This window comes from Uranotaenia lowii, chromosome 2 (genome assembly GCF_029784155.1).
Source record: "Uranotaenia lowii strain MFRU-FL chromosome 2, ASM2978415v1, whole genome shotgun sequence".
Lineage (NCBI taxonomy): Eukaryota > Metazoa > Arthropoda > Insecta > Diptera > Culicidae > Uranotaenia > Uranotaenia lowii.
In genome coordinates this window covers 423153585-423165464 of record NC_073692.1, presented here as the reverse complement: position 1 = coordinate 423165464, position 11880 = coordinate 423153585, and positions in this window count along the sequence as shown.

The following is an 11880-nucleotide window of genomic DNA, read 5'->3' as shown; positions in this document are numbered from 1 at the left end:
CTTCCGAAATTGAAACTTTAACATAAGCAATTTTTCTCCGACATACATAAATCATATTTGCAGTTCGAAGAAAATTCATTTGAAATTCAAACTTTTCAACCACGAAAAGGGCGTATTCCTTTGCCGTTTGTTATTTTACCACCGCATCGCATAGTAGCGGAACACTTTTGGCGGGAAAACCAAACTGCGGATGCGGAATTTATCTGCCAGGTTTTACTAGCTTGCCGGCAATGGTGGGCATCCTTCATCCTTCCCCCGGGCTGTTAAATTCCGCGATTTCACGCACCACATATTCAACAACAGATAGCAACGGTGGAAAAACAAAATCGCAACCATGGACCATGGGTCGAAACTTTTCCAAACCGGATAAATTTCGGACCGAATTGCAACCTTTTTCCCGGGCGCAACAGTATGCTTGCGGCTGACAGATTTTTGATACCGAGTTTCCCAAAGCCGAACGAAGGGTTGATTCCGAAAGATTTCCTACCTCAACCGTCGGGAAATTGCGAAAAATGATTACGCAAAGCAAAAGCATTTCCTGGACGAAGACGGCAGTTTAGGTTCTTGATTTGAGAATAAGCTTTTAAATTAACATTTTATATCGAAATTTCTAACCAAGTCTATATTCAAATCATATCTTCCAATTTTAACTTTAAACTTAACTCGCGGTTTTTGGGTGATATGCTTTAAAATTCTAAATTTTTCAAGAAACAATAGTATTTTTTTTCATTTTGCCATTTTTGTCATTTTTGTCATTTTTGTCCTTTTTGTCATTTTTGTCATTTTTTTCATTTTTGTCATTTTTGTAATTTTTGTCATTTTTGTCATTTTTGTCATTTTTGTCATTTTTGTCATTTTTGTCATTTTTGTCATTTTTGTCATTTTTGTCATTTTTGTCATTTTTGTCATTTTTGTCATTTTTGTCATTTTTGTCATTTTTGTCATTTTTGTCATTTTTGTCATTTTTGTCATTTTTGTCATTTTTGTCATTTTTGTCATTTTTGTCATTTTTGTCATTTTTGTCATTTTTGTCATTTTTGTCATTTTTGTCATTTTTGTCATTTTTGTCATTTTTGTCATTTTTGTCATTTTTGTCATTTTTGTCATTTTTGTCATTTTTGTCATTTTTGTCATTTTTGTCATTTTTGTCATTTTTGTCATTTTTGTCATTTTTGTCATTTTTGTCATTTTTGTCATTTTTGTCATTTTGTCATTTTTGTCATTTTTGTCATTTTTGTCATTTTGTCATTTTTGTCATTTTTGTCATTTTTGTCATTTTTGTCATTTTTGTCATTTTTGTCATTTTTGTCATTTTTGTCATTTTTGTCATTTTTGTCATTTTTGTCATTTTTGTCATTTTTGTCATTTTTGTCATTTTTGTCATTTTTGTCATTTTTGTCATTTTTGTCATTTTTGTCATTTTTGTCATTTTTGTCATTTTTGTCATTTTTGTCATTTTTGTCATTTTTGTCATTTTTGTCATTTTTGTCATTTTTGTCATTTTTGTCATTTTTGTCATTTTTGTCATTTTTGTCATTTTTGTCATTTTTGTCATTTTTGTCATTTTTGTCATTTTTGTCATTTTTTGTCATTTTTGTCATTTTTGTCATTTTTGTCATTTTTGTCATTTTTGTCATTTTTGTCATTTTTGTCATTTTTGTCATTTTTGTCATTTTTGTCATTTTTGTCATTTTTGTCATTTTTGTCATTTTTGTCATTTTTGTCATTTTTGTCATTTTTGTCATTTTTGTCATTTTTGTCATTTTTGTCATTTTTGTCATTTTTGTCATTTTTGTCATTTTTGTCATTTTTGTCATTTTTGTCATTTTTGTCATTTTGTCATTTTTGTCATTTTTGTCATTTTTGTCATTTTTGTCATTTTTGTCATTTTTGTCATTTTTGTCATTTTGTCATTTTTGTCATTTTTGTCATTTTTGTCATTTTTGTCATTTTTGTCATTTTTGTCATTTTTGTCATTTTTGTCATTTTTGTCATTTTTGTCATTTTTGTCATTTTTGTCATTTTTGTCATTTTTGTCATTTTTGTCATTTTTGTCATTTTTGTCATTTTTGTCATTTTTGTCATTTTTGTCATTTTTGTCATTTTTGTCATTTTTGTCATTTTTGTCATTTTTGTCATTTTTGTCATTTTTGTCATTTTTGTCATTTTTGTCATTTTTGTCATTTTTGTCATTTTTGTCATTTTTGTCATTTTTGTCATTTTTGTCATTTTTGTCATTTTTGTCATTTTTGTCATTTTGTCATTTTTGTCATTTTTGTCATTTTTGTCATTTTTGTCATTTTGTCATTTTTGTCATTTTTGTCATTTTTGTCATTTTTGTCATTTTTGTCATTTTTGTCATTTTTGTCATTTTGTCATTTTTGTCATTTTTGTCATTTTTGTCATTTTGTCATTTTTTTGTCATTTTTGTCATTTTTGTCATTTTTGTCATTTTTGTCATTTTGTCATTTTGTCATTTTGTCATTTTTGTCATTTTTGTCATTTTTGTCATTTTTGTCATTTTGTCATTTTTGTCATTTTTGTCATTTTTGTCATTTTTGTCATTTTTGTCATTTTTGTCATTTTTGTCATTTTTGTCATTTTTGTCATTTTTGTCATTTTGTCATTTTTGTCCATTTGTCATTTTGTCATTTTTGTCATTTTTGTCATTTTTGTCATTTTTGTCATTTTTGTCATTTTTGTCATTTTGTCATTTTTGTCATTTTTGTCATTTTTGTCATTTTTGTCATTTTTGTCATTTTTGTCATTTTTGTCATTTTTGTCATTTTTGTCATTTTTGTCATTTTTGTCATTTTTGTCATTTTGTCATTTTTGTCATTTTTGTCATTTTGTCATTTGTCATTTTTGTCATTTTTGTCATTTTTGTCATTTTTGTCATTTTTGTCATTTTGTCATTTTTGTCATTTTTGTCATTTTTGTCATTTTTGTCATTTTTGTCATTTTTGTCATTTTTGTCATTTTTGTCATTTTTGTCATTTTTGTCATTTTGTCATTTTTGTCATTTTTGTCATTTTTGTCATTTTTGTCATTTTTGTCATTTTTGTCATTTTGTCATTTTTGTCATTTTTGTCATTTTTGTCATTTTTGTCATTTTTGTCATTTTTGTCATTTTGTCATTTTTGTCATTTTTGTCATTTTTGTCATTTTTGTCATTTTTGTCATTTTTGTCATTTTTGTCATTTTTGTCATTTTTGTCATTTTTGTCATTTTTGTCATTTTTGTCATTTTTGTCATTTTTGTCATTTTTGTCATTTTTGTCATTTTTGTCATTTTTGTCATTTTGTCATTTTTGTCATTTTTGTCATTTTTGTCATTTTTGTCATTTTTGTCATTTTTGTCATTTTTGTCATTTTTATCATTTTTGTCATTTTTGTCATTTTTGTCATTTTTGTCATTTTTGTCATTTTTGTCATTTTTGTCATTTTTGTCATTTTGTCATTTTTGTCATTTTTGTCATTTTTGTCATTTTTGTCATTTTTGTCATTTTGTCATTTGTCATTTTTGTCATTTTTGTCATTTTTGTCATTTTTGTCATTTTTGTCATTTTGTCATTTTTTGCATTTTTGTCATTTTTGTCATCTGCTGTCTTTCAGTGTTTTTCTAATATGACAATAATCAAGTTTTTTTCGAAATACACCAAGGTTTCAAAATGAATTAATCCGCAACAAAAACTTATGACCATTTCAATTTGTCCATTTGGTTGGCATAATTGCTTCAAGAAATATCAATTTATGGAGGATTATTTCTGGCTCATTGGATTTGTACTTTATGATGCATAACAAAAAGACAAATTGCTCGGAAAAAATCATTCCCTGATGTTTTTTTTTACCTGTCATTCAAAAGTTGCGCTTCTTAAGGAGCCGATCCACATTGTTTTGCTAGCTCTTAAACTTTTTTATTACGAATAAGCTGCTTCCACCTAATTTCCTGGACACATTTTCCACCTTCATATGTTCTTAAATGTCTTCCTTGCTCGTCTAATAGCGAAGCAATGTTATGTTTGAGGTGCTTTCCAAAAAAAAAAAAACTCAACACAAAGCTTATTGATTCTTAATCCTATTAAATCTTCATTGCTTCATCACTTCGATTCTGCACTCGTGTTTTTTTTTTTTTTTTTTTGTTCCGGCACTCTGTCCCGCAAATGTGCCCAGGAGATTAAAAGTGAGAAAATTATTTCCTCTCTACCAAAAGGAGGTGACGAAAAAAGGATGATGGAGTTTCTTTCGATGAACTTTTTATGTTCCGGCTTTCTGATCCAAATTCGTGTGCTGCACCTGGAGGAGATTTTGCGCTTAACGGTTGCAAATGAAAAAGTTTAAACGACCAGGTTGATACGTAATGTTTTTTGGGGGGAAGCATCTGTCTTTATTGACATTATGGCAGGAAATTAGAAAAAGATTTCAAGGCGTTTTCAATGCGCTTAGCGATGGCAAAAATAAATGTCACCATATTTCTCATGAGAAATATGAGGCAAAAATTTTGAATTGACTTACCATCGAAAGTTTAATCCTTCAATTAGGCTTATAACCTTTAAAAAATAACATAATTCTGCTTTTTCAATTACATACAAGCTCAATGCCGATATTTTAATCATAGGATCTAACTGTTATTCGAAAAAGCTTTTAACATTAACAATAAATTGCCTACTGAAGCAGATATTGAAATCATGAGCTTCATTGCAATTAATCTCAATGTTTTGCCTCAACAAATAGCTTCAAAACAGCTTGAAGGAGAACTCAACACTTAAAGTTGAGATTCTAACTCAGTACTTCTGAAAAGATTTTAAAAGGGCAGAACAAATCCGTCAGCATTCATTTAACTTCCCTGTTGAGCAGAACTGATACGAACAACTTTTTTTTTCTTGATTCTCTCCTTCCACCTTCCAGCGGCAGAACTTTCTTCATAGTTTTTCAATCCCCACCAGCCTTACATCACTTTCGATTTGCTTTTAAAACCCCCAAAGGAGGAAATCTATCCATTCCCCCCTTTTCGCTGCTGAACATCAACCAATCAACTCGAGCATAAAATCAAAGTAGATTACCTTCTTCGAACCATTCCATGCTGCTGCTTTGGGATTTTCAGGGGCCGAACGCTGAAGGAAGCGAAAACTAGACTGCACTTTGGCCTGCCCTGTCGAAAGATGGCCATCACTGACTGGTAGAAGATACTGTTTATATTCTTAGCAGGATGCTGCCTTACTTAGGGGTGTGCAAATTTTGATGAAATTGGGTAACCCGTAGATTTCCTAAAACGTGTGGTTAAAAACAGAATGTTCTTGTATAAACTTTAAGAAAATTTAAAGGTCCTTAACTGTATTTTTTTGAGATTAGCAAATTTAGCTTTTAAAAATGGGCATCCCAAGCTTGCCGATGTCATTTCGCTTGGTCGAAGAGTCCCATCTCCCCTCGCATTGGAAAGAAACTTCCTGTTACCATCACCGGATAGTCCTCCTTGAGAGAGGAAGAAAGATGATGGGGGCTAAGGTGATGGATCCATGTAGCTTCTAAGGTTTCCGGTATTTGTTTGCGAGTGTGAGAGTTTAGTTGTACAAAAGATAACATCCACTTAAAAGTCTTCCCCCCATCCGCAGTCAAACAAATCACCCCCTTTTCTGGTCCATGGCCCAATGTGGCTAAGGACGACACATGCTTGCTTACGTACAAGAATCTGTTTCGATATTTGATGGACATCTTTGGGAACGGCAAACATCGCCGTGTGTTTCTTGCAACGAGAAGAGCGCCGAGGATATTTGAGTCAAACCAACGACAAAGATTGTTGTGGATGCTGCTGCTGTGTGGTCATCGGAGACGATGTTGAAGGTTAGCTACTACATCCTTTAACTGATGTCCATTTGCTGGGAAACAGAGATAAAAGGATGTTACTTTAAATGGAATCCCGTCTGGTTTAATGGTAGTGGTCATAGAAATTCAGTTGAGGTGATACTGATTCACGTTGAAAGTTTTGAATGTTCGGGAACATATTAACCTGAACTATTATTCGAATATTTGGTATTCAATTGATTTTTTTTCAAAATTCTCATAAAAATCAAAACTTTATCTAAAGAAAGGTTTTTTATACGAAAAGGAGGGGTAAAAGTAAAGTAAAGCTTTTTTTGTGCTTCACTTTTGTGTCGAACAGTTTGAGGTTTTTATTCGCCTGATATTAACCAACCGAATTTGATGGCTTTAAGATTAGACATGAGCTGTACCAAAAAAATCAAATTTTGAAGGGAATAATTTTGGAAATAGTGATTTTTGTTCCTTAAATTTAAAACAGGATTCAACACGGTTTTTAGCAAAGTTGTTCTTTGAATGTCCAGGAGTAGGATGCAATAAAGTTTTTTGGACAAAAAGTCATTAAAATACAAACATACAAAAGTCTATTTGAATTTTGATTTTTTTTTGCTTTAATCCATGTATAATCCTAGTGTCAAAAAAAATTGTATAGATGTCAAAGAGCTCAGATGGGGCTCAAAAACGGTTGATCCATTCTAATTAGAAAACCCCCAGCCAAACGCCAGAAAACCAGCAATATTTGTTTTTTTTTTTAGATTGGGCTTGGCAGAACGTCTATGACAATTAATCCTCGTTTACTATCAGGCTCAGGTTGTACACTGGTGAAGCTGTCGGATTTATAAGATGAGTTCGATTCTCACTATCCGATGGTAACATTTTTTTTATATTTTTTTGTTTCAGGGATGAATTATCCAAATGGATGAAAATTTCATAAAATTATTTTCTTGTTTCGCTTGAATGTAGTTGTCATGCGTAATTTTGTTTAGGTACTGAAGTCTTTATGCCAGTAGTGCTTTTCCAATCATATCATCTTTGGAACAATGTCTGTTTGAGCTTTGTTTAGCATAGATTTATCACCAATTGGCATTGAAATTATGCAATCTCCTTTTGGTGTTGAATGAGAACACTCGAATAATCGTTTTTCACAAATTCCTGGAAAGGAATCAACTACCTTCTCATGATCTGAGGTCAGAATTATGAGCAAAAGTTATTTTCAGAATTACAATTAAAAAAAAACTTAAAATACAAAAACAAATGATAGGATTTTAAACTGAGTCGATTTGGTTCAAAACCCATTCATGAATTTTTGCAGAATTTTGAATTAACTTTCACCTACATGAGTAAATTTGTACTTATGATTTGAAAGGGGGAATTAAATATTTTGTACTGAAATATCAGCATTATTTTTGGTTTTTTTTTTCCTGTGTAATCGAGCCTTCTAATGGTTATGGCCATTTCTTTCAAGGAAATTTTCCGCTGAACAACTTTGTGGAAGACTGTATCTTTGAAGACAAAAAAGTTATTTGCTGATTAACAGGGGTACACAGCCAATTTTAAATTGCTGGAAAACAGCAAAATTTTGCAAGTTTTTGTCCCGCTGACTTTCCAGCAAAATTTTCAGCTATTCGAACTGCTGAAAACGATCAGCAAACTCAATTTTTGGAAATCGACAATCTTAATTGCTGGAAATTAGAACTTCAAAAAAAAACCGGGGTTTTTGTATTCCTTATAAAATTTACAATTTAAATTTCAATATTCAACCCCCATGGCTCGCAAGACATATTATAAAAAAAAATGGTTTGTTCTTTTTTTTAAAGTGACATTTATTTGAACTTTACATCAAAATAAATGAATAACTGGCCAAGTCTTGATCATCGTGCTCCATCTGAAATAAAAAATAATAACTATTAGTTTCTTTTAAGAAAAAATTACCTATGTCTTGATTACCGATGCCTCCATCGCTGGAATATGGAGGAACTTGCAACGCCATCACCGCCGACAAACGACAAGCAGACAAACACTTTGGCAATAAAACAAAACTTGCAGAAACATAAACAAATTTGAGTTTGACAGATCGATTGCTGCACGGTGTACAATTTTATAAGGTGATATATTCCCGATAATGTCGTCATTATTATCCATCTAGTGATCCTCGGTGTATGCAGCATTATTTTACGTGCGCAGCTTTTTGCCTTGCACGCTATTAGAAGATAGTGATGACGTCACTTGTTTACATTCGAACGAGTTGTTTACTCGTGTGAGAAGCCTACCTTGTCTATTTATACCGTGGATTACTGGTTTTCAGATCACGCAATTCAGATCAAGTGCTGGAAAAAGACAGAGGATGTTTGCTGGTTTCCAGCAAAAATTTGGGTTGCTGGATGTTTCCAGCAATTTTTTGCTGAAATCGATGCAAAAATTTACTTTGTAACTGAGGGCGGGCAGATGAAATCATCTAATCAAATAATATCTTTTTGAAATCCCCTTATGGTTAATTCTTTGAGTGTTAATTGAATTTTCCAGATCACGGGAACCAGCTATTTCTTTCAACACAACAGACTGTATTTAGTATCAAATTTACATTTTAATTCAAAATAAAATTTTTAATACTGACTGGCTGTGCATAAAAGTAAGCAATAAAACAATAATTTTTTCCCTTTTTTCAATAAGGAATTTATTTATTTCCTGAAACACCTGTAACAAAAAGGTTTGATTAGTAAAGATACTAATGGACTATGGAATTTCTATCTGTCCAACAAAAACTCACCCTTGACTTGATGTCTGGTTGCTAGAATATAGAGGAAAATGAAAAAAAATATATATTAATCTAACCAAAATTCGTGAAATGGAGTCTAATCTTCCTTCAGCGTACGAAAATAAACAGACTCCAATTTTAAAACTCGATTGCTGATTATCCAGTAAACTAGATCAATTTCTGCAAAGTTCAAAAATTTGAAAACCGATTGCTTATTTTTCAGCAAAATGACAAAAACACAACCGAATCCAAATTCAACAATTAGAAAACGTTCCAGCAAAAATTTGGATTTCTGAAAGTTTCCAGCATTTTTTTTTTTGCTAGAAATCGAGGCAAAAATTTTCTGTGTATGTCTTTTAATATTGAAAAACAATCAATTCATTTGACATCACTGTTGGGTGCCTAGCGTGGTGTTGCTTGAAAAGTAGTCATGCAATACCTAACTAGACACCCAGCAGTGCTGTCAATTATTTTCTGATTGTTCGTTAAAAAAATTAAACGAATTACATATCATTCTGAAGTTTTGTTTCTTTTTCTTTAAATAAATTGTTTGTAAAAATAATCATAATTGAAATTTAAATGAAACAAATTCGAAAAATAAATCCTTTACAGTCTGTTACATAAGAGCCTAGTCACTGTTGCAAGAAAATTAAAATAAAACCATAACTTTGAATATTTTTAATGTTGATTTTTTTATAATTCTTTATTTGAAACGGCTCATACGTTAAAGTTTTAAGAAGTTACACTCTTTTTTTTGTTCTTCACAATTATTTTCTTAGTTCAGCACTTTTTTTTAAAGAAAAAAGAAGACATAAAGGGAAATATGAATATAAGATATGGTTATAGACGGAGATCGATAGCTTTTTGAAAAAAAGTAGTTTTCGGTCATGTAGTCCAAAACTACACAGAAAAAAATAAATAAATTCACAAGGCACGTAATTGCATAAACGATGTGAACATGTGGAACCATAAGTTTTTTCAAACGTAAATTGGCATCGAATAGCATTTAAAGTTAAATTCAATAAGGAAGATTTTATTTTCAGTGTGATTCGATGTTTATTTTACATCGCAGCTTTAAAAGTGACATTGAATGGTCTTAAAATTCATCTTCCGCATTTGGGTGCGCCGGGGGTTTAGCCAACGCTAAACCGAAGAGCGATGGTGTCAATTTTGGAGAAGCTGTTTTAGTGTGTGCCTCGGGGGTCCCGGTATCCAAACACAAACTAAATCGTCCAGGATGAACAAGATGTGGTCATAATCAATATCACGTATGCAACATCCGACGGGAATACCAGATCAACTGGATCGCCAAAGCTATTCACAAGCACCGTGAGCGACGCGGTCTGACCTCGCAGGCAAAAGCAGCAGCTGCTTTGAAAAAACCTATCGGTACGGAGTACGGCCCAACAATCGAAGGATCCCGATGGACTAGCTGATGTCTCAATCATCCTCACATGCACCGTTACCGGGAGACGGCCGACCACGGTCGCTAGCTTATGCGCAGGATTCAACGACCGGTCGACAGTAAGCTATTTATAGGTGTTTTGTTTTTTTTTTTCTGAAGAAGCATAAAATAGAAACTTAAACAGAAATTATAGAAAGTTTATTATCTTATATGCTCATTGTATCCATTTCTTCAACTTTTCAAATAAAAAAAAGTGAAAATGAATTTCCGGCAGTTTTTTTACATTCAAAAAGACACGAATTTAGAATACATGAAACAAAAAATTAAATTTAAATTTAAATTGCTTCGTCGTCTTCAGAGCTTGTAAATTTACAACTAGCGATGTAAATTTTAAAACCAAACCTAATTTTGCGTTAAAAGCGATGGTCCAATAATTTGCATCGCATTCGATGTAAATTTGCTCGATTGAATTTTTGCTGTGTATCACAGCTAGCACGTCTCTCACTGGAACGTTAGGTGGTTTTCCTAAATGTTGATTTATTTCATCAAATATTTCAATGCAAATATAAGATTTTTCGTATATTTTTTTGAAAACAATCTCCAATTTTTTTTTTTCGACGGACAAGCTGCTTAAAATTGCAGGGTCGATTCTCCTCAAGCATTATTTTGATCGTTATCATTTGAACCCAAACCTTTTAAATTCGATTGGCATCAGGCGACTCAGACAGACAAACCAAATACACCACCTTTGGTGTGCGTAGACAAAAAAAACTTTAAAAATAGTTTTTAAAAGTTATTGATTCTCATAAAAAATTGAAGAAAAACGGGCAAAAGTTGTACAAATTTCAACCTGTTTCGATGTCAATAAAAGATTTTTTTTATCTCATGCCAACAATGTTGGTGTAAAAATATTTTTCGGTTAATCATCAATGTTTTTAAATATAAATATTTCTATAGTTCAGTTACCTGTCTGAAGAAAGATGCAAATAAATGGTAATTAAAGTGGCACCCTGTAAATCTTGTTTCCATATTCTGGAATATGGTTGTTTTAAAAAAAACTTTCACTAGATTGCTCTTTTAAAACAAAGTTTGTTACTTGTGACCTCTTTTTCAAATAAAGGTGAAGACCGTATTTTCTTGAAAATTTAAAATAACGAAAGAAACCAATAATATTTCTGACTAGGCCAATTAGATGTCCCAGAACCTTAGAAATTTTATGCAAAAGTGGTAAAATATTCTGTGAAAATAATTTTTAAAGAATCCATTGAAATTGAAAAGTGTTGCATGTTGTCCCAGTTGACGGTATCTACATATATGGAATTCTAAACATTCAGGCCTGTTTGAAACGTGTTTTCTCGAAGCTTTTATTTGAGATCTTGAAACAGTTTGATCTTAAAACATCCCATTGTTAGAGAAATTAAATGAGTTTGCTTATTTCTATAGTGAATTTATCAAATATTCAATTGCCCATGATGCAAGAACAAACCAATCTTCTATAATTTGAATTCAGAAAACGAATGATCTTTTTGAATGGTTAAAAAACAGATCAATACTTTTTTGTGTGCCATTTTCATGAGCAATAACCATTCTTGACGTTTTTCATGTCTTAAACTAGTTGTAGACATCATCAAGATCAAATTATGAGGAGTTAATATAATAAACTGAATATAGCTCCTCAAATCTATGAAATATTAAGTAACTACACTTTTTCGAGGATCTCCATACAGTGAAAATATTTCTGTAAAGTTCATATTTTCTTGTTTGTAACATTTTTGCAAATGATCAAAATATGAATGAAATATAGCGGTTTCTGAACTAAAACTATTACACTTCATAAGTATTACATTTCTATTTCTTTCAGGTTTGTAATTTGATATCTACGCAAATTAACAAACGCGAGTTGT